Raw genomic sequence first — 5,527 nt, forward strand, 5'->3', positions numbered from 1 at the left:
AAAGCACGAAAGCCCTTAGTAAAATGCCGTTCGCCTTTTTTACCCTTTAGAAACAAACTTCACAATGAATAAAATTGTAATTTAAGTTACTCTCCTAAAATTTAGGATTTTGAAATAAATAAAGTTTTGCATATCAAATCTTTCCTTATTAAACTAGATAAGAAAAAGATACATTAATATTAATTTTACCATATATAAGTTGTACTAATTGAAAATACCTCTTTGGTGTAATACTTGTAAAATCAACACTTTATACGGTGCCTTCATATGATCTGTAATTAATTGTATGAGGACATAAAATCACATATTAAATTAAAATTGTTTAATATGTACGATAACATCTAAGTTACATGCCAACGTGGTACAAAACGTGTAAATTACAATTCAAAGTGGAACAATTAAATATGCATTTTAATAGCATATTTAATTATACTAAACTATACAAGCTTATATCAACATAATAAAGGCATGAAATCTCTATGAAAGTAGTTGATTTTTATCCTTAAATAGTTGTATAGGAGTTACATATGATAAAAGTCGGTGTAATATAATTGAAGTTGGAAAGATAGTTTGCAAAAAACGTATCAAGAAAAAAAAAAAAAAAAAAAAAAAAAAAAAAGAGAGAGGAAACAGCGAAGACCTAATAACTTATAAAAAATTAAAATTTAAAAGTAAAATATTATTCTTTAAGCTCTAACTCTTTTTTTTTTTGTGCCAAAATTTCAACTTTGTGTAAATACGAAGCAACTTGTGTTGATACATTATTTACTTTCAAATTTTTTAATCGAAACTATTTTAATTCAATTAAGTCACGATATTTTTGAGTATTATTTATATGATGAAAAATATGGTTTACCAATAGTTTTTAATTATTGATGCAATTAATACGTGCAACACGTACATTAAGACTAGTATACACTAATTAGTATAAAAGATTCACACAATTAGTAAATTATCGTTAATATGAAAAGATTTAGAGAGAGAAACTTTTTACTGTTTTAACTATAAGATACCATAATTAGGGAGATATTTAATTCTAGACGAATATAGAAAAATAGATTTTGTTGCCATATTAAATTTTCTGTTTCCACTAGAGACTTTGTTGTTTGAATCCTTTTTTTATTTTTTATTTTAAGAAGTTAATGGTCCCCACCCCACCCACCACCACCCAAAAAACTAAAAAAAAAAAAAAAGAGGAGGAGGAAGCTTGTTCCAACTATACACATTTCAAATTTCACTCGAATAGTACTGAATCTTAACCACTTCAATTACTAGCTAACCAATAATTTAGGTCCCGTTTGGCCATGAGTTTTGCCAAAATAAATTTGAAATTTGTTTTCAAAACTCATGTTTGGCCATAAATTTTGCCTATATTTTGGCCAAATCCCAAATTCCACTGATTTTGGGCCAAAATCCCAAAAACTTGGGAATTATATACATGTTTTTCCAAAATAAAGTTGGAAAATATGTTTTGAAAACGTATGTCCAAACACATTTTCATCTTCAAACCAAACTTCACCCAAATCAGATTTTTCGAAATAAATTTGGGATCTATGGCCAAACACTAGCTTAGCACTCCTATCAATTTTTTCCATCATATAACACAGAAACGCTAAATTTATAGCCCGTTTGGCCAAGCTGCAAAAATCAGCTTATTTTGAGAAGTGCTTTTTTTCAAAAGTGCTTTTCTCAAAAGTACTTTTGGTGAGAAGCAGTTTGTGTTTGGCTAATTAGTTTGAAAAACACTTCTGAGCAGCAATTAGTGTTTGGTCAAGCTTTAAAAAACTGCTTCTAAGTGTATTTTTCTCAAAAGTGCTTTTCAAAAAAGTGCTTTTGGAGAGAAGCTACTTTTTTCTGCTTCTCCAAAACTGCTTCTGCTTCTCCTCAAAAACACTTTTTTTCCTTCCAAAAGTTTGGCCAAACACCTCAATTTTTGGCCAAAAGCACTTTTGGCAAAAAAACAATTGGCCAAACAGGCTATTAGAATGCTGCTATTTCTTCTTTCTTCTTTTATATCTTCGGCGATTGAGATAATGTTAGCAAAAAAAACTGTGGAGTACCACCTTATCTGTTTCATTTATTGTTACTGTGCAACAGGCAGGTGGGGTTGAGAATTAATTGAGCACATTAAAATGAAAATGCAAATGTTAGCATCAGGGAATGCAACTTTTTGGAATTTTGCATCAGTTATAACTCATACCATGTTAATTTTAGACTCAATTTCTAGGTTAAGGTTGTCAGCACCCTTTTTCGTGTCGGGCCTATTTCATGAACTGGCCCCATCCTGCTGAACGAGGGACAACTAGTCATTCTCAAGAATACTATTTAGACATTACTCAGTATTTATTTTGGGAAAATTACCAGCTATGTCCATTTATAGGTAGCTCATTACAAAAATTGGCAAATTGATAAAATATTACTAAATATTAGCCAAATTAGCCAATTAGCTATTTGTAGCAAAAAATATCAAATTTTTACTTTGTTTTGAGTGGGTGTTATTAAAATGGGGAAAAGACAGGGCTACCTATAAAAGTGAAACTATTTACCCTGCCCTACCCATTAAAGAATTCTACCTACTAAATAATTACAAGTCCTACCCATTTAATAAATAAACGGCAATAACAAAATAACTACCCACGCTTTTAATGCCCTACGTATAAAAACGCAGAAGCTGCTCAAAATTTCAGAACATTTGCGCACAAACGTAGAAAAACGCAGAAGCTCCTCAAAATTTCAGAAAATTAGCGCACAAAATTGAGATTTCCACCGATTGAAGAGCAGTAAGTGTGAACAAACAGATCGAAGATGCTGATTCGGATTTTAATTTCGCTGTTCTCTTCAGATTTTGATTTCGCTGTTGATTTGATTTTGATTTCGGAGCTAAACTTCTGAATTTTAGCTGAAAATCCTAATCTAGGTTTGGAGATCTGGAGATCTAGAGGTTTGATTTCGCTGTTGTTTTGTTGAAATTTCGAACACTGTTGATTTCGAACACTGTTGAAATTTCCATTGTTGAGATTCAATTTTGGACATAAAAGTGATTATAACTTTAGAATCATGGAAAATATTCCAATTCTGCTGCAACATAGTGGAGAATGGGATGATAACAATAATTTCATAAATTTTCATGTTGATGCAATTCTAATAAAGACNTTACACTAGGACATGATATCTATGTGTAGGCACTATTTCTAAACCCTTTACGTAGACAGTTATTATTCAAAACGACGTAGACATGGTTTAGTAGCCAATAGCAAACAAAAGTCCTAAAATCAGGATTTACTAATGCACATAAAGATGATCATTTTTATTAAGCATGATCACATACAGCAGTTTAATGACATGAATTTCTAGGTGATAATAATTTATGCAAAGTCAGAGAAAGAAGTGATGAACTTATAACATGTTTCTAATATGCAAAATATAAACGTGGGTGTCCTAAGGCAGGTTTTCTAATGCAAATACCATAGACTTATGACATGTTTGATGCAAGTAACATAGCATATGGGCCTAGAACATGATTTCTATCATAACATGCATTCAAAGCAGGATTTTTGTTGCAAATATGTATATAAACTAAGAGCATGATTTCTACTATGGATCAACCTAAAGCATGATATCTACCCAGTTTCCCACAACATCATTGAGGAACCCTCCCTTTACTAATCACCCCAACATCTGTTTACAAATAAAATTATTACAGACCATGATCAAATGAATTACATAAGCAAATGAAACTATGCTATAGGGAGCCTAAATCAGGCTCAAAGTAAACCTGAGAATGCCAGGCCTTCAACAGAATCTCAGAAGCCAAAGATCTCATAGCCAATAATGTGTGCCTTGGTGTGTCAGAGTTCCCTAAGGACCTCAAGGATCCCGGGCAGTGCTCACACCAGGACCATTTCTCAAATGGGAATTAGTTATGTGCAGTGTGGAAGGACCAGCCCTGGTATGCCAGAGTTCAGAGAGATCTCAAGGATACCTAAGCAGTACACATACTAGAGGGGCAGAACTTAATAGTCTAAGAGTAGAAGTGAGAGTGCTTCACATAAAACAATGTTGAAATAAACTTCAGGAGTGAAAAAGGTTTTCAGGAATAGACACAGTTTTAGAAAAAATACTAATAGTAAAAAATAGTTTGAGATCAATTCTGAGAAGAGCAATCACACAGACTTAGAATGCTTAGAATCACAATCATTCAGCAATCAGTTTGCAAATAGGGGTCAAAGGGGGTTGGGACATAGAGAGTTCAAACATACAACAAGGTCTAGGGGAGAATATGGAGCAACAACTGTACAGAACAAACAGGGGTCTAATGGTTCAGAGACTTAACAAACTAGAAGCAATTAAGACATAGTCATGTTGAAGACAGGGTGTGTGCTCATTAGGATCAACCAAGTATACTAAACAACTAAATTAAAAACATGATTACACCAATTAAAGAGAGTAAACAGGAGCTGAATAAACATGCTAGTTGAATATCAAGTAGTCAAGTGAGCCTTAGGCATGCTGACTACATTTAACAAGAGAAGGCAGAATTTAAACATGCTGACTAAAGCAGTAAACATGGAAACAAATTGAGTAACTAGTACAGGAACAAACATGGATGTATAGACATGGAACACATAAGGTTGAGTTTCAAAATTTAATAAGAGACATACCAGTTAAAGAAGAAAAATGCAGAATATGAAAAACAGGTGCAATTCTACTATCTAGCCTTGGCTTTCAGCCGGCTACACCCGCAGTAGCACAAGGAGCAAAGAAAGAAGAGAGAGTTGGAATGTATGTGTGTGTATTTTGAACTACTGTTCTTGTGTTGAATGGAGCAGAATGATAGTGCTTATATAGCAGTTCAGAGTAGAGCAAAAATAAGGTAAAGGAATCAGCATTCAGTCAATTAAGGAAATCATAGGATCACAGAATCCAATCACATAAAGGAGTTCAGAGTAGACTCCTTAATTAGGGGGTAATTGATCAAAGGGTAATAATAGGGGTCTAATTAAGGAAAGAATCTCAATCATACCATATAAAGGAATCAGTAAGAATCCCTGAACCATTCGGATAGTTTACTAAGGAAAGGCAGGTAACTATTGTGAATAAGGTAAATGAAGCAACCAAATAATCAATCAATGCTTGATTGGGGATAGGAAATTAGGGAATTATACCATAAATAACTCTAATTGAATCATCAAATAAGGCAAGAAGTAGGTTTAACAATCAGTTAGGGTTAGAGCCCATAGATCAAGCAATCAATCACACGAATAAGGCAATCATAGATAATTAAAGACCAATCAAAGGTCAATTAAACCATAAGTAAACAAGAGATGTAAATTAAGAGCCTCAGGACTAAGGGAAACAAACAGAAATCAGTAAGTTACTTCAGTAAACAAATGAAAACCTAGATAATTAGGCTAATCAGTTTAATATTCCAACAATATGGACAAGAGGTTGAAATCAAACAATGAATAGTCATTCAATTGAAGCAGAAACATAATCATGCGAGAAAGATTAAACAACACATAAAGAT

Source organism: Nicotiana attenuata, unplaced genomic scaffold (genome assembly GCF_001879085.1).
Source record: "Nicotiana attenuata strain UT unplaced genomic scaffold, NIATTr2, whole genome shotgun sequence".
Taxonomy (NCBI): domain Eukaryota; kingdom Viridiplantae; phylum Streptophyta; class Magnoliopsida; order Solanales; family Solanaceae; genus Nicotiana; species Nicotiana attenuata.